Source organism: Epinephelus fuscoguttatus, linkage group LG14 (assembly GCF_011397635.1).
Source record: "Epinephelus fuscoguttatus linkage group LG14, E.fuscoguttatus.final_Chr_v1".
Lineage (NCBI taxonomy): Eukaryota > Metazoa > Chordata > Actinopteri > Perciformes > Serranidae > Epinephelus > Epinephelus fuscoguttatus.
The window spans coordinates 21,136,725-21,161,140 of record NC_064765.1 but is presented as its reverse complement, the minus strand read 5'-3'; the positions used below and the strand labels follow the sequence as shown (position 1 = coordinate 21,161,140).

The following is a 24,416-nucleotide window of genomic DNA, read 5'->3' as shown; positions in this document are numbered from 1 at the left end:
AGGAAATACACCTGGATCCGTTTATAATGTTGAGCAACTGTTTGCTAACAAATCACCAAATCAACTGATGATATGTCAATGTTGTGTTTACAACTTGCGCTGACCCAAAGTGCACCAAAAAAATCACTTATTGCTATATACTTGGCTGAACAGCATGAGTTCTGGGCAGTGGGGTGGTGTTGAAGAGGTTAATACTCATGCTGGTGATGTGACTATGGTTACACACAGCGATGATGTGTGACTGCACCAAAGATGTAATCAACGTCCAATCCCTAAACCACCTGTGAGTGTGGTCTGTGTAGTCATATAAAGAAAAGCAGTTAGAAGCGGGGCAGCACCACACTTGCTGAAAATGTCCTGGCACTGCTTCTAAATGTGAGGCAACATGTTTACTGTCCTTTTCAGAGAGGACATGAGGCGTACAGCTATCTGCCATTAAAGCAAAACATGTTTGCAATGTGATGATTCATACAGCACACAAATGTAATCAAGTGAAGTCATTCAGGAGGCCTTATCCTTTCCAACCGCTGCAGCGACCGGCCATTGTCAACTGGCTGAATACTGTGTATGTTAACCAAGGTTTTCTAAAGAATGTGTCCATGAATGAGAGGTATTTGTGTTATGCATGGCTGGCAGCAACAATGTGACACATGAATGGTTTGTTTGTGTGATAACTTATTCACCAAGATATTGTTTGTGTGAGTTATTTCTGTTAGAATAATAATAACAAACAATAACAATTTTATTTACATAGCACCTTTAAAACAAGGTTCTAAAGTGCTTTACAGGTTACAAAATAGAATACATTGTCAACCCCCCACCATCCTCGTTAAAAAACAAAGAAACAAAAACATGTCAAATAAAGCCCTCTCTACACTGCTTGCTTTAAGGCAGTAATGTCCATTACTCCAACTCTCTGTTCTGTATAAAAGGTATGATCATGAAATGCAGGGGCACAGTTGTCTGGCCTTTAAGCCAGCAGCAGAGGTACAACACCAAATCAACATCTGTGTAAAAGTGACGACCGGCAGGACGGGATGGGTGTAGCATTTTGATGACATGTTAAATGTGCCACCCACTGATGAGAGATTTAAGAGCAGCTAGCAGCATTTAGCAGCTAAATCTGAGAGGAAGAACAGCAGCTGAAAATGTCTGCAAATTAGAGAGACAAGGAGATCCAGGAGCTCCTTACTCTCCAGGACGAGATTGACCACGACATAACAGGGACGGAAAAATGATTGTTACTTTCATGTTAATACAACTAATAGCTCTTTTAAAACAAAGTTACAAAGTGATTTACAAAAATAAAAAACAGAGACAACGATAATAAAAAAAAAAAATAACAACGGTAAATGTTTTGTAAGTCTGGGACATGGGACAACAAAAGCTGCACATGAGACAGACTAAAATAGGTAAAATAAAATGAAATAAAATAAATGAAATGATCAGTAAAATAATAGTTAAGAGAATGTCCTTATATATAAAACGATTTTAAGAAGCGTCTTACAGATTAAAGTGACTTCAGGTCATTAACCCTGTGAAAGCACATTTATAAAAGTGTGTTTTTAAGAGGGATTTAAAAAAAGGATAAGGCACAGGTCTGATCTCCTCAGAGAGGTCGTCCTCTCACCACTGGTTGGTTTTTAGCCTAGATTGCGATATGGTCAGCAGAGCCTTACGTTGGGCACATATAGAGTCAGAAGATCTGAGATGAAATTATTGTCTTCAAAGTGCTGCCGATGTGTATGTTATATGTCATACTGGAGGCCAAGGCTGTTGCTTTCAGGGCTGACCTGAAAGCTTTAAAGCTTCGATCATTGCCACGGTAATCAACGTCCAAATCAGTATTTGAATGTTAACATTATAAATATATATTATTAGTTATTCTCAGACAAGGACATTTAAACTAGGTGATAGTTTGTGACTCTTCTGATTTCTGATCTCATCCAACATCAGTCACCAGCAGTTCAACACAACTGAAACTGACAGTTTGACCACAATCAACGGGCTTACAGACATGCTAGCCAAAAAACATCAAGGAATATTTTCAAAATTTGTGAGGTGTGTGACCTCCCAAAAAGTGCAGGAAATTCCAAAAGAAATTCCAAACAAGCTCACTTTGAAACTGTAAAAGCTTACCTGTCTTGCAAATTATTCATTTTTTATTTGCTAATGCAACCCAGACCTGCGTGCTAAAAAGGCCTTCCCTGTCAAAGCTTCAATTAAACGCAGATATTTCTCACTGGAGCTTCGATGTCCAAAAACTGACAATAGGGACAGCCCTATAAGGGTGTGCCATATCATCTTGTTCACGATAATATCAGTATACTTTTTAATATCATCCGAAAAATTCATCATGATCGTGATAATCGCGATATTTCAACTTGTTGACATATGACGTCATACCATTACACACGGCAACAACAAGTATGGCTGAAACTGAAAAGCAGTTTATAGTGTGGAATAAGCTGTGGTGTCGTTAGGCCTGGGCATCCTGAATGTTTTATGAACAGCCCTGGACTTCTCAGACTCTTTTAGTGCACAGTCTCTCCCTCTCCTCTCTCACCATGCGCACATGGTAGTCGGTGTCTTCAAGTGATTTTGTCACAAACCTTTGGTAATGTAAACCTACGTGACACTTTGGGCTCGACAAAAAACTACATATAAGTAAGTGTGTGATAGTTATGGTTCATAAAAGTTCATAAAAATGGGTTTTTAGTAGCAAATTTAAAAAAGAAATGAGAAAATACAGGAATGTCTTATCTGTGGAAATTTAGAGACAAAATTAATGAATAAATGATAAACAACATGTGAGAAATGATGGGATGTAATGAGGAAGCATAGATTACACTTGACATGATGTGTTATAGTGTTTAAGCTTTGACACAGCTGAGACATTGATGGTGCAGAAGTAGGTGAGAGTCTATGTTCTGAGGATGATTACTGTTAGCATACATCTATATGTAGCTGTTGGAAAGCATACGTTAGCTCCACGTCAGAACAGGTAGTAAGCTGTTATTTCTCTGCCTCAGTGTGTAGCCTACAGATGTAGAGATGACAGTTCAGCACTACAGAGCAGATACAGGACGGGAAGTGTAATTATCTGCTTCTACTGTTCCTCTTCAAAGAGTCGGGGCAAGATGCCAGACAGCCTGACTGGCATAGAGGCAGAGGAGAAGAAAAAAAAAAGTGAGACATAGAGAGAGAGGGAGAGATAGTGATGAAGACTGAATTCAAAAAGATCGAAGCAAAGCACCGGAGAGGAGTGGAGCAAGTGAAGAGGGAATCTCACAGCTCACATCTCATCGAGCAGGAGAAAAGTCAAACTTAGTTGAAATCAGAAGGGCAATTTTTCACATTCACCCTGCTTTTCTTTGGCTGACAGCTCCTCGGAGACACATAGTTTGACACAGAGTTTCTGAGAGAACAAGGGAGAAGAAAAATTAAGAGAACGTGTGAGAGACAGCGACCGGGGGGGAGGAGGGAGGGGAGGCAAAGACAAGAGAGTGATGGATTGAGATAGCACAGAGAATGGAGACAGAGAGAGATTGTCATCATCATCATGAACAATGACTCTCTGATAGAGGAGGCCTGTCGCTGGATTTTCAACCCAGCGGAAGAAGGAGCAAGGAGGGGGCGGCCGCCCGCCGGCCCACCTGCCAGGGCCTCAGTCATGCTTTTAGCATCTGCCAAACTGAAGGACGCTTGGTGCCATGTGCTTTTCACTGAAGGAGCCTGACGTTTGTCAGTCACAGTGAGGGCTTCTGTTCTGTTCGGCCTCAGCCAAACAGGGTTTAATATCTCCCCTCCACACACACACACACACACACACACATACACTCCCACCCCGTGTAAACAATCCCAGTCTGTGGTGTGTGTGTGTGTGTGTGTGTGTGAGAAGTGAGCAAGACCCCGGCTCTGATAGCTCCACATCCACTGCAGCTGTGTGCTGGCCAACAGCTGACGCCGGGCTCTGGGTCTCTGCTCTGTTTCTGCTTCCCTCCCCACCAACCCTGCCTCCTCTTCTTCTATGTTTTCATGAAACAGACCTGTAATTTTCACAGCTGTGTCTCGGGCATCGTGCCAGGGTGAGTCAGGGAAAGAGAGGCTGGGAGAGAGGGAGAGAGAGACAGAGGGGCTGGCTAATGGCTTTTAGAGGAGCGCAGGCTACACGACAGCTCTGCTAATCCTGAGACACTCAAGATTCAGACCAGAGGAACACTCACACAACTCAACAAGATTAAAATCCAACTGCAAGACTCATTAGCATTTTAACATTACAGTATAAACTTGTGTGAATCATATTGTGGCCACAAAGCATAATTTTAACTTACAACTTGAGTCTTTTTTCCACACCTATAGATCAGGATAACACGAGCTGTGGCAAAGTAACTGCTGGAATATGGAAACACTTCACAACAACAAAGTCAGACTACCAGGTGGTAAAAAGGTCAACAGTTAGACTAGCGAGCGCACCCAAAATTACGGTAATAATCCCAAATTACAGGAAATCTTTTAGCACACACAGTCAGTGTTGGGAGAAGTACTCAGGTCCTTTACCTCAGTAAAAGAATAAATACTATAGTTTTTAAGGGCAACCACACCCATTTAAAAACTCATACGTTAAGGTCTAAGAAAGTCCAAAAATATTAGCAAACATGAACAGCTCCCTCCCAAATCCAAAAACTAGAGTGCTAAAACTCAAATTTGTGATGTCACAGAGTGTAAAGGCTGGAGCTGCTCCATAGACAGTCAATGGTGAAAGATGTTTCACCACCCCCAGCACCCAGGGGAATGTTCTGAGTATGTGGGCACATTTTCTGTTTTAGCTCTGAGAACACTACAACAGCATAAAGCTCATCTGGGTATGAAAAAGAAAACAAACATTCTGTGGGTCTACTAAATCAGGCTCCCATTCACTGTTTATGGAGCAGCTCCAGACTTTATACACTATGGCATCACAAGTCTGAGACTTACTCCTCTGATTTCTGGCATTAAAGGATAACGTTGGCATTTTTCAACCTAGACCCTATTTGCCTGAGCCAAATTTGAAATCAGGTAAATAATCATTCATGATGTTGAAAATCTTTTAGACAACACTAAAATGCATTTTCTATCTATCTCCTGATATCTCCTGATGTTTCAGAAAGAAACTTCTGCTTAACAAGGCAATTAAGACACTGGATCAAGTGAAAGGTAAAGAGACACTGCAGACACTTATAATAACAGCCGCTCTGTCTCAAAAATAACTAATTTTAATTTTCATACAGTGACGATGTTCAGTTGTGTTTCAAAAAATATTGTTCACATCAATCTCTTTGAACAATTTACACAGGGAAATGGGGTCCACGTTGAAAAATGCCAATGTACTGTACCTCATGTTCTCTGATACTGACTGAACTTTCCAAGACCATGAAAAGTTGGAGTTCTTCGTGTAAGTGGTGGTTCCCTTTAAGTAAAAGTATTATCAGCAAGATGTACTTCAAGTATTGAAAGTAACTGAATTCATCATGCCAAATAGCTCCTTTCAAAGTACTTTTTTATTAAAGAAAATATTATCTTGGCTTTCCTACTAAAATGCATGTACAAGCAACATGCATTTTGCATGTTGCTTGTACATGCATTTCAACGACAAGCCGATTTTAGATACTTTGTGTAGTACTGGGTAGAAAACTAGTATGCCACAAAATTTCAATTCAAAGCCTAGTTCCAATTAAAGGCCCAGTTCCTTTTACTAGCCCGGTGTGGCTACACATTTTGACAAACAAAGGCCTGTCTTCATTAACAGGCCTGCTCTGGTTGCCAAGCAGCTCATTTTTTTTTCTCATTTTAAGTTCTTCAGATGTGTAAAACCGGGTTTGTTGGCTGCCTTAAAATATGTGTCCATTCCTCGATTACCCTGTAAGTTATTTATATGAGTTGTGAGAATTGTTTTAACAGGATAAAGTGGTGTTGTGTCGGTATGCTGGGTGCTGTAATCCTTGAGTGCAGTAACCCACTCTCTGATGCACTGTCTGTCGGAGCTGGATCAAATTAATGATACGTAATTAATATGTCATTTGAAGCCTAATTTTCATACAAGTAATATTCATACTGGTTTAAATGAATAATTTCATTGTATTTCCCATCTTTGGTGAGCAACAGTTTTGTGTGAAGGGAATTAAAGGCCTGTCCCAAATACAGGCCTGTTGATTTCAGTGATTTAAACAAATAATAGCCTGGGCTACTAATAGAAGTTTTACAATAGTTCTGCATCATATCATGAAACCATAGCTTTTTTTAAACTGTAAAAAGTATCAAAAGCAATGCTTGAATAAATGTACTTCGTTACATTCCATTCATTATAGCTCATTATAATGAACATCTGTATGAGAGGAGAATTCCAAGACAAAATTTTGGTCCTTGGACTGATGAAGGTCTACAGACTGAAACTTTCTGTACTTAAATAAAGTTTATTGCAAGTATTAGGACAGTGCGCAGATATTCTCCTCTCTTACCTATGGACACATTCCTCTTATGCACGAGTTTGGTCTAAGAAGTGAGAGGAACACTACATAAATAAATAGATTTCAGGAGAACATTAACTGTGAAAAGGAAGAGCTTTTTTAAGCACCAGTAGGTCTCCTCTTTAGGCTGTTTAAATCCCACTGTGTGCAGCCTGAGAGCCATTATTTCAGCTTTGTGCTTGTATGTTGCATATTCCTACATCAGTGTGGGTTTATTAAGGGCCCAGATGATCATTTTGCCTCTGGGCCCCCTTGCAGGTTAATCCGGCTATGATCTCAGCAAACAGCTTATTTGTATGGCACTTATTAGAAAAGCAAGATCCAAGTTGTCATAAAGGTGGATTATCCTTTGAGATTTCAGACCTGAACATTTAAGCACTTCATCTTTTCATCATGCTATGACTTATTTTTACCGAGTTCGCTTGGACATTTGAATCCTCTGCTTTAAAAATAACCAAGTGTCCCAGTGATCTGCAGGCCAGCAGCCACATGGTCATGCAAATCTCGCCCAAATGAAGAAATATTCAATGACTTGCAGCTGAAGCAGCTAATCAAGTATCAGTAACTGGCAGCAATAGGTTAAGTTATTTTGTTTTCAACCCGAGAACGCTTGTACTGAATGGCATCCAAAGAAATCATGCCCAACGAGCTGAGTTCCTGTTAGATAATATTTAACATCCCTCTGTGGGGCACAACAGTGTGACCATGACAAGTGTTTTGGAAAAAAAGGGGATGTGTCAGTGTACTTTTCCAATGCTACTTGAACAATAAAGGCATTCAGACTGGGTGGGATGTTGTTTTCACTTCCTAAAAATAGATTTTTATGCATCTGATTTGCAAGATGAACCACACATAATGTGGACTATGACAGTACATCTATTAAATTCTCCTCTGTCCTCTCCTCTTCTTCACGTAGGCTTTATCTGAGCAGGAAGTATCTGTCTCCTTTGGGACAGCAGGGAGAAAAGTTAAGTTTGTTTGGGTGACAGGAGGCAAGTTCCCCTCCTCCTCCTCCTCCTCCTCCTCTGCTGCTCGCTCTCTCTCTCTCTCTCTCTCTCTCTGTGGCCACAACAGGACACTTCTTCAGAAATAATGGGATTATGTCCAGGATTGATATCCAGCTTTATGGCTCACGTGTGGGCACTGCACCTCTATTCAACATGCCGCTATGACAGGCCTGTCAAAGTAGGCTGCGGAGAACTGACTAGACACAAATCTACCACGACCTCCGGAACTGAAGCTCTATTGTCAGGCCTTTCTGTCCACAGGAGGCTTTACAAACACCATTATACCGAAGAACTCACTGGGCAACTTGCGCGTCATGCATTATAACCCTGGTGTCATGTCAGAGCATGTACTCTTCAGCGGCCTTTTGCAGCAGGAGGTGATCGGCTTTCCACAAATTAGATGGTTTTAAATCCAAACAGGGCCCCAGCTCACATAGCATTAGTGATTAATCTGCTAATTATTTCCAGGATTAAACACTTCATCGTGTAATCTATAAAATGTCACTAAACCTGAAAAATGTCCATAAAAAGGTCCAAGAGCCCAAACTGAAGCCTTCATACTGCTTAGTTTGACTACTCCGATGAAATATATTGCGATATATTAACTTATTTTAACTGTAAACTATATCCCCAAAGGAAAATTTTGTCAACAAGTTTAATTTGTATTTGTAAAATTACTAAATTTTATAATAAAAAAAACAGTACTTGGCACTGTGTGATGATCCAATATTGCCACACAAAAATATTGTGATACTATGCTGTATCAATTTTTTCCCTCACATATAGATAGATAGATAGTAGGCATGGGAATCACCAGAATGATCCTTGATACGATATTATCACAATACTTAACCCTATGGGCCCGAACGACGCATAGTGCGTCCAAATTCACACCTGTTCTTCTCTATTGATTTTCTCCGCGACTGTGCGTCATAGCAGGAAGCCACGCATATCACGTGAAACAGCGGAATCGTAGCTTTCCAACAAGACCAAGCACTTGTCGGTAGTCCAATGTTTTCACAGCGAAAAAAAAAATGATAAATTTACACTAAAATCATGTATAACAGAGCTTTCATACAGCTTTGCACACACATTACTGTTGGATGGATTACTCACGAACGCAGGCTCGCACAGAAATGCCACATATATCACATGAAAGCGCAGGAGCAGAGCTTTCCAGTGATACCACACACATCATTGTGCTGTCACCCATCACGCTATAAATACAGATTGATTGTCTACAAAATAAAAACCTGACGAATTTCTTTACAATCCATCTTGTTATCAGTCACTTCATATAGTGAGGAATATCATATCTTACCACGTCTTAGGCTTGCATGTGTTTCTCCCTGTCTATCCACATTTGTAGTCCGGCCTTCAAGATGCAGATATCTCCATATTGTCCAGTTGACACTCCATCAAACTTTGTATGACAAGACCAGCGCACTTCACAATTATTATCTTGGAGGACATCATTGCACTTGGTTGACTATTTTTCTATGATCTTAGATATAAATATTGCATGTTTCTTTCAGATAAAACACATTTTTGACTTGTGAATGAGTCAATGGAATTTCTTGCAATAATGAAAAAATACTGGCAATCATGTCCGCCTGGCACAAACCACATGTTTTGGACAGCTGTGAAGTGACAGAATGTCCCACCATCATGGTTCTTATATTGCCAGATTCCAGAGAGTCTCCCCTCTTCATATATGGCAGAATATGTCTTCTTCCAACTTGCTATGGTGAGATACATGTAAAAATGTAAGAATTTAGTCATACGGATTTGTTTTTTTTTCATTGATATAAAAATTAATATAAAATACAGGCACATAGAAGGACATGGCATGATGGCAAATCTGGTTAGCCCAGATTGTCCCGAAAAAAACAAGATATAGCATGTGTATGTAGCCTTTATAATGACTGTGATATGAGCTTAAAAGTAAAGGCAGTAAAAATACCCCAAAAATGCATAGGGCCCATAGGGTTAAGTCATGATACATTATTGCAATTTTAAATATGTCGCGATATGCTGAATACTGTGGGAAAACATATTGCGATACATTGCGATTTATTACCTTTTGTCATCCATAAATTTTGTCCCCAGAGGAAAACTTTGTCAACATCTGTTTTAATTTATAAGATTAAGTCTGATCTATACTCGGCACTGTTTGACAATACAATATTTCCACACAAGAATATCACAATACGATGCTGTATCGATTTTCCCCCAAGATAGAGAGATAGTAGGGGTAGGAATCACCAGAGGATATGATATTATCATGATACAGTATTGTTGTTATTCTAAATATGTTGCAATATGCTGAGTATTACGAGAAAATACATTGCAATTTATTACCTTTATTTTAACTGTAAATTGTGTCCCAAAGGAAAACTTTGTCAACATCTGTTTTATCTAATGAGATAATTTTTTCACTCTGTTCATCAAACTTCAGCCATTTTTTAGTAGCAGCAAAATGCATCTGGTGGACTGAAAAAGCAAATGATTATATTATTGTAGTAGGCTACCTACAGTTTAATTTGTATCTGTTGAAATTACTAAAGTTTGTAATAAAAAAAAATATGCTGCGATATTCTGAGTATTGCGGTAAAATATATTGGGATATATTGCGATTTATTACCTTCTGCCATCTATAAATTTTGTCCCCAGAGGGAAACTTTGTCAACATCTGTTTTATCTTATAAGATAAAGTCTGCTCTCTACTCGGCACTGTTTGGCGATACAATATTGCCAAACAAAAATATCGCAATACTATGCTGTATCGATTTTCCTCCAAGATAGATAGATAGATAGATAGATACTTTATTAATCCTGAGGAAAATTTAGACATCTGGTAGCTTATATGACGCATTCAAAAAATCAGAAACACACTCCTAAAAGCTGTGATTAATCACCCAAAATGGAGTGTTTCCAGCCAAGGGGCAGCCCCACAGCATCCATCTTCCTGGCCTATCAGAGGGCCCTACACACAGATAGGGAATCCCCATTAGGAAAAACAACAGCTACTACAGACTACTTCCTCTACTGAGTATCCTCCTCAAAAACATTATCCTTAAACACGGGACTGTCTTTCAAAGTGATGCATCTGTAAATAATATCAGATCAGTGCCTCCCTTGATCACATTCTCAAAATCTGAGAGACGGGCTGATTCGTTCAGACACCAGGAAATCACCTATCACTGTCTCCCCGTTGTCTAATCAACACAAAGGCTTTTAACTCATCAGACACCAAACACGTCACACATTCACACACTGGAATAAAATACACCATGAAATCCTTCATAAATCACCTACAGTAAAGAATCATCTTTCCTGTCTGGTATGATAAAAGTATATGTAACACCAGGGACTTGTATACTGGGGACTGCCAGCTCTGAACAACTGCCCAAATAATTCAGGCTGACTAATACTCATTTTTTTCCATTATTTACAAATCAAGGACTTTGCACACAAAACATTTGCTAACTTTCCAACTACTCCCCCATCATCTCGCCTGGATTCTTTGCTAAAGGTCAATATGCTAAATAAGAGTCTCAATGATTTATACTCAGATCATGAATAGATATAATCCCCCTAAATATCATATTTGACAACTATGGGAAAATGATAGAGGGGTGCCCACTGTCACATGAGGAACAGGACTCAGCTCTTTGTAGGGTTAATTCATCTTCTACATGCTCCAGACGTGCCTTGATACAGTTTCAAGTGCGACATCGGCAACACCTCTCTAAAGCTAAACTTGCAAGAATGGTCTCAAATGAAAGACCCTGTGTGTGACAGGTGTGTTCGTTGTTTAAAACTTGACAGATTACAGCTGTAATATAATGCATCTCCTACAACTGGTACTTTTTGGTATATTCTCAGTTCCAGATGACTCCTATATCCTTGCTCACTTTCTGAAGGTCATTGCCTTTTCCTCTCTTTTAGCTTAACGCTCAGTTCTGTTTAAATGGAAGGATGTAACACCTCCACATCACACAGCCACTGGATTATAGATGTGATGCAGAACATAAAGCTTGAAAAAATGAGATACACCCTCTAGGGCTCCATTAAGACATTTTACAAAACCTGGGAGCCATTAATAAAATATGTGAACAGTCTAACTGACCTGGAACAATGAACTTTTACTTCTACAGGTGGTCTGTCCTTTAAATAAGTAAATACACTATGATGCACTTTTTTCTGTTTCTCCTCCTTTTCTTTCCATTTCTCTCTTTTTTCTGTACATGTATGTACTTTGAGATTATGTTAATGTCCTGTCTGATAAACAGAAAAATCTCTACAAATAAAGTGTTTAAAAACCCACACAGGTTGTCCACATGCTGAGATTACTTTAAAAAGTAATTACACCTGATGGATGCAGTAAATTTAGTTTTCTGTCTTTGTGACTTTCAGATTTATCTGTGTTGTTTTGCTCCTGGTATGATTTAAGTGTATAGGGTGTGGATAACTGTACACCAGTTTGCGGCCAGCTAAATACCATTTCTACCTTCTGTCTTTGTCTATTCTGACTATGATGAAGACACAGTAGTGTCCAAACCTTCTGTGCTAGCAAGTCAACCAGTTTGCTCCAGTCAAGGGTGTTTATACACTCTAAAACAGAGTCAACTGGTTAAACTTTTAACACAGGAAACAATATGCATGTATCTTTTAAGTAGTCTCAACTCTGGCATTAAATCATTTTATAATCTAACAAACTCAGTTAGTTCAGTACAACCAACATGATTTGCTTTGACCTTGAAAAACTTAATTGAGTTGAACCAACTTAATATTTATCCAGAAGTTACGTTGATATTTAGTGGTTAAACCTATTTATTTTAATTCCATCTTACTCAATCCTACATCTTGGTTGCCTTATCTATTTTCTGATGAAGGTCTAGTGGACTGAAAGCTCAACAATAAAGTGAAACACTGCATAGAGGTAAATGTGCGGAAATGCTGACATGTCCAGCACCTTGCCAAGACCAGGCCAGGTGGAGCGGTGGTTGTTCTGCATTAGACTCACAAGTCAGTCTTTAGACGCTTTGCTTAACTAAAGACTGATGTCTTTCTCCCTGATTTTGTGTTTAGATGCTCCCTACGTTGCAGAACCAATAGTAAATCCGCAGGGCGGTCCTTCGGTGGCTCACTGAACTCTTGTGCTCGTAAACATAGTCAGACAGCATTAGAAGTTTCAAACAAAGTCGCTGTAAGTCCTTTATTTCCACAATCTTGTGGACTGAGCACACGTTTGATGAAACGGAGTTAAATCTCTCAGCATCCATTTTCAAGCTCTCTGTGTGTTTGTTTCCTTGCGGACGAGAAAAGGGGGAGTGCACATTTCCGGGAGGGTGTGTCCTTTTCAAAAATGCAAGAGGCGTTGCTTTGTTGCCGGCCGCTTTCTCTGGCGTGTTAAACACACTTTAGAAAGGAGTGTCCCCAGACCATCATAAGCCGGAGATCTCTGATTGTCTGGTGGTGAGACTAGTTCTGCATCAACTCCATCCTACTCAAAAATGTATAAAAATATTTTTAACTTTGACCAACTTCTTAAAAGAACTTCTCAGATGATTTAAACACTTAAATGACACAAACATAATTTTTTAATGCTGAAAAGCTTCTTTATTTTAAGAGTTATATACTCACCCCATGAATCATTTTTAGAGTGGGTTTAATTTCACTATTGGAGGGGTCCCATGAAATGGAGTTGTTGGGATCCATCACCAGAACATTTTGAGCATTTAACACTTAATTTCCTGTATTCTGGTGATTTTTTTGCATCATTTCATGGTGTAAATGTCTTTACAAGTCTTCTGCTACTTTTTTCTGCTACATTCTTATTCAGAGAGGCAAATGTACATTTTCTAAATATTGATGGGGACATATCCCCTTTTTTCCCAGCTTAAGTATTATCTGAAAAATCTAGGCTACTTTAAGTGTCAAAAGTGCCCATTATGCAAGCATATCTTCCAACACTGTCCCTTACATTGTCATAGCCTACATTTTAGATTATGACTACTGAAGTATTTATATGTAAGGAGCATTTTAATGCTGTATCTAGTTGACGAGGAGTGTATTCAATTTATTTAAAGCACTTTTAGGTGGTTAAATGTGCTGTATGTTAAATGGATTTAGTGGACAATATTTCCCTCAGAGAAGTACAAGTATTAAGAGGTATAAAATGGATAAACTAAAGTACAAGTATGTCAAAGTTGTACTTAAGTAAACTACTTAAGTAAATGTACTCACAGTCCAAAAACCAAAGCTATTCAGTTGATTATAATAGAAAATTAGCAAATATCCACATTTGAATAACTGGCAGCAGTGAATTTTTGGTATTGACGACGACTCTGGCTCCAAAACAAACAACTATTTAAACACCACCAGGACCTTTAAATGTCTCCATCACATTTCCTTGTGTTACTGGCAAGTTCAAAACACATTTCATCCGCATTTAAGTAGGCTAAATTAAATGTGCCAGTGACCCCACCAGCAGCCTCGGCAGCAGGGTCGAGCCTCAGACATGACTCCAACAGGAGCTGCACGAGTGACATTTTCTGCGATCACGAGCTGCAGGAGTGTGTACTCACCGTTTGGGCGATAAAAGACGACTCAAGTGGAGGAAGAAGTCACAGAGATCCCCGAAAGTTTCCTCTCAGGTTCACAGATCACCGCCACACAGAGGAAGGATCTGTTTGTGTGTCTATAGCTGACACATTACTTCAGCTCGCAGCTCGATCCCGTCCTGACACTTTCAGTTTAGCCCCAGAAGCGATCCGAGCTGAGGGCTGTGGTGTCCTGTCGCCTCGCAGGCTGCAAAATAAACCCGATTGAAAAAGAGGGACGATCTATCGCTTCCACAGGGCGAGAGGGTGATGCGTCAGGTGTACGCTTCCCGCAAGTGAAGGAGGAAAACAGAGTGGAGGGCGACTCATGTTGAGTTGATCGGGCTGAAGCCTTTTTCTTCTCCGCCTCCTCTCCAAACTGCACCGCTCCGTGCGCTACGCGTAAAAACCCCCACACTTTAAACCACAATCCTGCTGTAGAAGACGAAGTGTGGCGTGCGAAGCTTTCACCGAGCTCCCTGCAAACTACGGCTCACTTCAGCGTGTTTTTACATAACAGCATCATCCGCTTTTTTTATGTTGACGCATCATGTAGCGAAAACATGGAGTTTCTTAAAGGGCCACGGACGTCCACATGTCACCGTCCCCCCGGCAGCAGCCCCGCTGTGGCTGACAGATGGCTTTCACCTAGTTAATGTCTTTAAGCCCTGTTCTTTTGACACTTGTATTAACCCTGGCAGCGGTGGCTGAGGGAGCTGGGCTCTCAGTGAAGGATCTGTGGTGTGTCAGATCTGGCTCATGACCAAAACCTGCTCTGACATGTGACTGCACGGTGCCTCCTGGAGCACTGCTGGGAAGACTTTGTTGTCTCTTTATGTGACTTTAGGTTTTAATTTCATGCTGTATTGTTTTATGAAATGCAACGGCACCATGAGGAAAATGTAACATGCAATAAGGTTGCTGAATATTGTAAAACTATATTACTTGCGACAAATAAACAAATATTAAAGGGACAGTTTAGTTTTTTTTGAAGTGGGGTTGTTTGGAGTACTTACACTATAGCCCTACTTGGCCAGCATTAGTTTAACGTGGAGACGTGGGGTAAAGTAATTATTACTGATTTTACTAGTTTTCTACGTTTTTTCAATGATGGAGGCGCTTGAAGCATTCGGTGTTGTCAACAGTCATGATGGTGGACATTCTTCCAATCCGATCACGCAGCCCTACGTGGGAGACCAATTAAAAAGGTCGAGAAGAAAGCACTTCTCAGAGCCACAAGACTTTTGGTTGTGTTAGGTAGGCCTAATATAAATCCATATTGCTAATTGTTGTGTACACACAATCCTGATCATGGGCAATATTTCATATTGGGCTAATGAACGCAACACATACAGGAAGCAACGTAGCACGCACATGCTGACAAGGAGGTGACAAACGGAGTTACCACTCCCATCTTTGGTAGAATTACGGAGATTTCTTGTCCCGTGTGAATCGGACATTTATATTACAGACACCCTGTGGTAAACTGACATTAGTCCACATCCCTATGTAAAACCAATCCCATCCGAATAGTACTTAAGACAGTATATTACATACAGTAGATGGCGATCGGAGCACCCCCAGTTTGGAGAAGCAGGAGTCCAACATAGAAGCAAAGCAATCGACTGCTGTGGAGGGGGTCAGCAACAAAATGGCACGGTAGTGCAGTGGTTAGTGGTTCAAGCCCATGGTTGGGGGTTCGAACCCAGGGTGGGGGAGCCCTTCTGTGCAGAGTTTGCATGTTCTCCCTGTGTCAGCGTGGGTTCTCTCCAGGTACTCCAGCTTCCTCCCACAGTCCAAAGACATGCAGGTTAATTGGTGACTCTAAATTGTCCGTAGGTGTGAATGTGAGTGTGAATGGTTGTTTGTCTCTATGTGTCAGCCTTGCAAAAGTCTGGCGACCTGTCCAGGGTGTACCCTGCCTCTCGCCCAATGACTGCTGGCATAGGCTCCAGCCCCCCTTCCCAACAGGATAAGCAATTATGAAAAATGAATGAATATGTTGAGAGTATTTTCATGGCATTTTTTTTTTTCATCCAAAATTGACGACTTCACCTTGTCCGAAACTTTCATCCGTCATTACAATTTTCGGAACAGGTTCAACTTTCTACATTTTTTGCGTCACAGAAGCCTTTAGGGAGTTGTTTGACAGGACACAGCCACGACAAGACAGAGGAACAGGGTGCACAGAATCATTCCCTAACTCAGATAGCTCGCCCTCAGCAGGTCAGATAGAAATATTCAGGAAGATGGTGATGATGAGGAGGAGGAGAATGTAGACCGTACACAGAATGTGGAGACAGAGAAGGAGGACAGCTCCGCCCCTTCATGCAGCTTCAGTAACTCCAGTAGAGAGGCAAAGGAGGAAATGTCTTTCCATTTTGTCAAGTATTGCATTTTTTTTTACAATGAACAAAACAATAAAATGCATCAGAATCAGTGTGCAAGGTTTCTGGTTGAAACGTTTAATTGCGCTCTTCAAAACCAGACTCCATTGAGAGAAACAGTAATTTAACATTGCAGAACACAGGAGCAGTTGGTCTACTGCTGCTTTAAACGTTCATTTTAATTGTGTTTTTGTGTGACTTTAGTGTTTAAAAGAGTTAGTTCATATTCACCAAAGTCACACAATAACATGAACTAGCTAACTGATGGAAGCAGCAGTAGACCAGCAGCTCTCATGTTCAACAAGGTAAAATTACTGTTTTTCTCAATGGAGTCTGGTGGCTTTGACGAGAGCATAGAGGGGGAACTGAAGCTGTTAACAGCTGCCCCGTTGGAATAGGCTGTCGCTGCAATGTCTCATTATAGCGTACATTAAAACTGATATTGATTTTTTTAGGTGGGACTTTTTTTTTTAGGTGGTTAAAAATCATTTTGTTGCTGACCCCCATCCACAGTATTAGATTGCTTAGCCTCTGTGCTGGACTCCAGTCTGCTTCCCAAAACTGAGGGCATAACAACTGACATTTACTATATAGACTATTACCACTACCACTAGCTATGGATAAGTACCCCTTGCAACTGCACTTAAAAAAAAAACAAAAAACAGAACTATCTCTTTAAAGCAGTGGCTCTGAACTGATCCAGTGAACTGAATTCACTGTACTTCAAAATGCAGTGTTTTTTTTTTTTTTTTTAAATAAACTTGACACATTTGCGAGTCACTTGCGGTTCATTCAGAATGGACCCGTGACCCACTTTTGGCCAGCGAGCCACCAGTTGGGAACCACTGCTTTAAAGTGTATTCAGCTCTGCCTTTCTGCTGATATCAGTTTACTAATGAAATACAACAAAGCGCTTGTTGAATTTAAAAAAAAAAAAGAAATACAGTTATTTCCAACATTCTTTTATTGAGCAAATTTACACTGAGCTGAACACAAAGGCACAGATAAATAAAAATAAAGATAGGTACATATTAAAGCTCTTGTGTGGGATTTAGTGACATCTAAATGTCACTAAATCCCACACGCAAGACCTACACACTACCCACTTCCTCATCAGTATACTACCCATCTACCTTGCGCTTCACCCATGTCATCAATTGCACTACACCACCGCGCACACTGAACGTTTAAAGTGCGGTTTTCTATTGATACTCTCTTTCAGTTAACTAAAAAAAAATCTCTGAGTGCAATGTCGCAGTCTTTCAGAATGTGTTTATAACACAAGTTGACATTGGGGTGAGTGGAACCTGTGATTCTGACTTTATCAGCCTGCTTTGTACAATGCTGAAGACAATGCATGTGCAGAAACTGGTCCTCAAATTTTCTTGTCCTGATTTCTCCACAGTTTAATTCACCAAACTAAACCGGCATATAAACACCAAATGGCAAACATGCATTTCATACTGGAGATCAGTGCAACATATAAATAGTCATCTGACTGACATATTACATGATTGAAACCCACACTAATCTCAGACAGGTGGTGATATAACACATGTTTGCATACATTAACATTTACTCTGCAGACCGAGACACAAGAACTGCTGCGAGTTCCAAGAACCCTTCAACTGGCTGTACTGATAGGATGCAACCATAACCATATTTTAAAAGAGTTTTTAAGTCAAAACAAATTGTTTTAATTATGTTAATAAATGCTTAAATCATGCTTTATAGATCAGTTATGAGCTATCGGGTTGCCAGGTTGTGGAAAATCCTTTTGTCATGTGTTTAACGTTTCTCTTTGGTAGCAATTGTTGGTGATCCATTATTATATGCCTATGTGGTTCTCATCAAGTCTGCATTTATTGTGAAATGTTAAATAAGTTGTTAAAAAATGGGCGGATGATCCAAGTGATCAAACACTCGGACAACTCAAAGTGATTTTTACAATTGAGGAACCCAAAAATTATTCCTAACAATAGCTTATGAGATCTGCAAAGCTTCATTAAATTATTTTTTAACCATTAATAAAGCTATTGTAGTTACAATATATAAACTCTTTGTAAAGGATGCCTCAGTAGAAATGAATACTGTGTACAGATATTCAGATTCAATGTGCCTTTTTTCCATTAGTTTTACATACAATGTTAATTTGTCTTTGGCACTGACATATAAAACAACACACAAAGCAAATCACAAAGCACAGCAATACATAGCATCTGAATATGAATTTATTAATGGTTAATATTTCCAACAAACAAAGAGCCTCTGAGTTGTCTGATTTTTTTTTAGTTTTAGCTGGTTCTTTATTAATCAAGCACCCCTCCCATGGACATTAGTGAAAGAAGGTTACATAGCATCCAGCAAACATCTATCAGTGACTCACTTACATGAGCTCCTGCCTCGGTGCTTATTGCAAAGAGGAAAAACTTCACTTGACAATAAGGCATTCAGTTTGCACCTCTCCCCTGAAGGGAGGAGCCCTTCCTGCTTCATAAAGAGCCACACAGCTAAACAGACAAAGCACGTAGCGCTGTCAGACACAAGTTACACGACGGCTCGCCTCTTAAAGATGTGGGCTCACAAACTGCATTACAACCAGTTATTATAGATCTGCAAAGCATTGCATGAACTATTAACCCTTTAGACAGTAGCCAGTGACAGCTTTATTAACATGCTTCACTCTAAAGTTAGACCTAAGCTGAGAATGAGCCAGGCTCAGGGCCTGTCCCGGACTTCTGAGGGCCTTCAACAGAGTTTGGTTTGTGGGCTCCCCTCGATGGAACATGTTCACAGTGTGAATTGTACATATTATTTTAAGCACACATAATGAAAAATAAGCATGTAAAGCAGCACTATCCAGTAACACTCTAAAGAGGCTACAGTATGATGCATGAAATTTGATGCATATTTTAGTGTTATGTTTTCACTGGGAAGAGCAAGATCTCACCTGTTTTCATGTGTAAGATGTCCGAATAAAGGATATGATATGAATAATATGAATATGAATAAAGGCTACGACTGAAAAGAGCTGACTAGAAACCAGAGCATGTGTAATCTCTGCAGTGACACGCCTTTGGGGGAAAATGAGTATTATATTTTGTTTGAATGTCAGAATGTGAGCTTAATACATTTTAGAGAAAGGAACTTGCCAAAGTATTATACAAACTGCCTATCTATGTTCAAATTAATTTTGTTGTTACGATCAGATGAGCCAAATGTTTTTTGTAGGGATGTACAATATTGGATTTTTCGCAGATATCCGATATGCCAATATGTAAAAACTCATCTGACCGATAACTGATACTGATATTGATATATCCACTTTTTCCCTATCTGATTTTAATAATCATCAAGTCTCTTCTGTAGTGGAATTAACATCATATTATGCATGTGTACTCTTATCATTATGGCCAAACAGTAGATGGAGACATGAAATACAATACATTCATTCATTCATTCATTTTCCATAACCGCTTATCCTGTTAGGGGTCACTGGAGCCTATCCCAGCTGACATTGGGTGAGAGGCGGGGTACACCCTGGACAGGTCACCAGACTATCACAGGGCTGACACATAGAGACAGACAACCATTCACACTCACATTCACACCTAGGGATAATTTAGAGTCACCAATTAACCTGCATGTCTTTGGACTGTGGGAGGAAGCTGGAGTACCCGGAGAATACTCCACACAGAAGGGCTCCCCCATCCCTGAGTTCGATCCCCCCACCCTGAGTTCTTGCTGTGAGGCAACAATGCTAACCACTGCACCACCACGCTGCCCACAATACTTTTCAGTGTATGTAATATTCATTCATTGTGCATTCATTCATTTGCTGAACTTAAGCCAGGCCGTGTTATATAAGTATATATATATTTTTGTATCTTGACCACATAAAATAAATGAAATGAAAAAGGATGACAACAAAAGCACAATTGAAATGAAATTTTAACATAAAATTACCCACAAAAAGGAACCTCTGGGCATATATTTTGTCAGTATTTGTTGGTAAAAATGGCATAAAATGTTATCAGTTTTTGTTAAGGAAGTTCAATACTTTATTTTATTTTGTTAAGCTCCTGAGATGCAAACTTTTGTTTGGTATGCATTTTAATTTCTCCTAGCTATTTGGGATTAGTAGGACGCCATAATTTAAAAAAAAAAAAGTAAACATGGTCAACTACGATACAGTCACAGTGTCCTCAGATGAGTACTTCCTAATTAACAGTGTCTTATCTTGTTACTGTTGCTAAAATTGGTAAAAATTTATTGCCATATTAAACTACATTGTCAATTACAAATAAACAAGTTTCAACAATAAAATGTGTTCAGGTTTTGGACCTTGTCCACTTTTGTGTCAGGATCAGCTGCAGACTAGTCTGAGTGGGCGGAAGTTTGCTGCATAGATCAGCCTCTCATTGGGTGGAACGAGCCACCCGCTGAAGTCCCGCCCTACCACCTCCGGTTGTGTAGCAGTTTTCAACCATTTTCAACACGTCCTTTACTAACTTTTGCAGTGTTTGATCTTGCGGGGATGTAGCTATTTTTCTGCCATGGTTTGCGCCCTGTAGACAATATTTTTGTGGGCGTGTTACACCAAAACCTGTTTCCCCCCCCCGGCAATATTTTTGCAAGTGCACCGTTGCTGTGGCACCGCCCAGAACGATTGTGATTGGTTGAAAGAAATACAAGCAGCCTGGACGTTTTTTCCTCCAATCTTAAAATGAGAGTCGGCCCAGCCAGACCTTTCTTTTCTTGAGAAAGGTCTGGTGAGCGAGACTAGCTGCAGACTGACTTGGCAGAGATTGCAGCCATCTTGTTTTTACATGGATTAGTGTATTGTGCTCTTACCACCTCTAGATGGCACAAAAAAAGTGTCCACGAACGAGGACAACAGGTCTAAGCTAAGTAGAATGAAGTATAGGGTCAAGTAAACCCGAAATGTGATGTCCTGATATGAGGACCCAGGGTCTCAGGAGGATATTGTCTCATGTTCTTAAAAAAAATCTCTTCTAGGTGGGCTCCAGAGACCAGGGGGGCTTAAACAACTCCTTATATTGCTTCATAGGTAGGGTCGGCTCTGGCCAGGCCCATCGTATTTTTCAAAAATCAATAATACTAATATATCAGCAAAGCTATAGTCAGTAATGGATTATTTACTGCATATATAATGCGTATAACATTTTGATTAGAGACTTAAAAAACAAACAAATATGATTAGTCGTCTATAAACTGTCTGCTGTGCCACAGATGCACCATCGTCTCTGAAGTAAACCATCATCCTTCATCTTGTCACATTACTTCTGAGAGGAGAATGGGCCACCTGCCATCTCAGGACAGGACACTGGTGGAAATAGTGTGATTGATTGTCTGTGAGAACAGCCCCGGTCCTCAGACGTGTAAACAGATACGTTTGGTATTTCACTTGAGATCAGTTTCAAAGAGACACCAGGTGAAAATGAGGAAAGTCAGTCTGCATTACATAATTTATTACATTTCTATTTTACACACACGGACATGGTTTGAATTCTGCACTCTAACTCTGCTCTTCGAGTACAATTTCAATTTTAAGCTACTTTATACGTCTACTCCAGGAAATTTCACATGAAAATCCTGTACTTTTATTTCAGTACATCTCCGAATAGCTGAAGTTGCTTGCTTACTAGTTAGGTGCTCTGCAGGTGAAAGATCCAGTGTGTAGGACAGGAATGCTCAACTTGGTTTGTCTGGGTGTCACTTTTGCAATATGACAGGAGGCCAGGGGCCAGTTAATAAACAGACAAAATTAATAATATTCATGAGGAAATAAGAGATGAACTGGTTGTTTTTAACCTTTCAGCATTTGGTGTCTTTACTCATCTTTGCCAGGAAGCAAAACCGTTCTTAAGTAAGGGACTGTTTGTTACTTATGAGGGGGAGGGGCGGTGCAAAACAGGGGAGGCTTGTCAAATAATTTTTCAAGCACTGGGGAGGGACTTATGTTTTTTATTTTGGCTCAGGGAGGAACATATAACCTTAAAGTTGTTGTATTTTTTATTCATTTTAAATAACCTCTGAAGCCCAGAAATCTATTCGTAAGTTTAAGAGGCGTGTTTTCTTTAAATATCGCTAATGTTACACCATTTATCACAGACAGAAACTGTGACGACAGAAACTGTTATTTGATTTTCACATTTGTGACAGTCCTTGAACACATCGTGTGTTAAAATGCTCGTCAAAAAATAAATAAAAAATCATAATCAAATCTAAGCCTAAGATAGATATTTCATCAAAAATAATTATATTCTACACATCTCCTTAAAAAATTGCACTAGCTTGTCAGAATACATGACAGGAGTGAAAAAAACAACAACTTTTTTTTGTTTGTTTTTCAGACTTCAGGGGCCCGAACACTCTGAGAACACTCTCAGAGAGCTCCTAACATAGATAAAAAAAAAAATTAGCTTTGGAGTGATTTAGGAAAGTTCTCAGAGCACCTCTGAGCAAGCAAGGAACAGAAACTTTTACCTTAGTGAGGAGGTGTGGTTGACCGGTTGCTGGGTGTGACACACTCTTTTAACAGATGTGATTGGTTGTCACAGACACACCCTTTTGTGAGTCTACAAGGTGTGGACACCCAGTGGAAATGAAATGAACTACATCACAATATGAGACTGGAAGTGTTGTCATTTCTGTGTGATCACTGCTGCATTGTTGCATTTTTCCTGTTTTCCAAATATCTTAGTGTTGTGATCATTTTGTTTCTGCCGTTACGGCGCTATTTCACTGGGTGGGAAATATGTGCATATCCCTAATGAGATCGACCATAAACATAATTCCTGCATGATCTAATCTGTAGCATTTCATTTACTCACTGTCATCCAGAGTTTGGAGAATATTTCTCCAGCCTCTTTCTGTTTCCACCATTTTCTCCTCTGATTAAGAAACTCCTATGCCTCTCAAAAGTCCTCCTCTCTGCTCTTAACAGTTTTTCACTGTAGGGGCTCTTTTAAGGGCTAAGATGCTCTGTGCATAACTGTTATCATTAATGAAGTTCATCTGTTAACTTAGGTTCAGGACCAGGGCCAAGCCTACTTATACCTGGTTAACCCATCCTGCTTTCTTGACCCACCCTCCCTTTCCCTTCCCTTCATCCATCATCCTCCCTACCTCATCCCTACCAGCATTCCCTCATCATCTTTTCTTATTCAGTCTGGTGCACACCTCTCCCATGTCTCATTCTAGGTACCATCTCGGGCAGTAAAACGCCTGAGACAGAACCCCCACACTGAGTATCCCTCTGCCTGATCTCCAGCACATCCTCCCAGATCAACCTAACAGAAGACATCACTCTTCCACCTTCACCCTCACTTAAATGCATTCACCATTCTCAACACCTCCCTGAGTTACAATAAACATTTAAATGCTATCATATTGTTGCGGCATGGTCCCTAAATGATCTCATTACTTCCTCCACCACTGAACATTATGTTTCCTTAAATATTAAAGTCACTTCCTCAGTTGATTCAAGACAGTCTCTGTGATCACATTACATATGAAAGGTTATTTGTTTTTCACTCTAATATTTCCAACATCCATGTCTCATGGATTTTTAGGATATGTTCTTACAGGATAAATCTTTAATGTGATTTCTTACTAACATCATCTCATTCCAGTCCAGTTACCGCTCTGCGTTAGAGACAATAATGTTGTCTTGTTTCCTGTGAAGGGAAAATCCGCCCTGAAACATGTATTATTCAAATGCACTGGGATAGTTCAATCATTGTCTGACTACTGTCTCCCCTTTGGCTTCTCTGGGAAACAAGGCGCTCTGTGTTCAGCGGGTGCAGAGGGACTACAGAAACATGTATGTCCTTTACAGTGTTTTTCTAAACGCGATCCTTTAGTGAACTGACACAACTCAAG

At 39.9% G+C, this 24,416-nt stretch overlaps 1 protein-coding gene across 1 annotated transcript in view; it reads right to left on the bottom strand.

Moving 5' to 3' along the window:
• The window catches only part of bahd1 (bromo adjacent homology domain containing 1), a 56,897-nt gene extending 42,155 nt beyond the window's left edge, over positions 1-14,742 (bottom strand). Inside the window, exon 1 of the mRNA XM_049595730.1 lies at positions 14,107-14,742. The gene's annotated coding sequence lies outside the window, so the exon portion shown is untranslated. The remainder of the gene's footprint in view (positions 1-14,106) is intronic.
• Between the last annotated feature and the right edge of the window lie 9,674 nt (positions 14,743-24,416).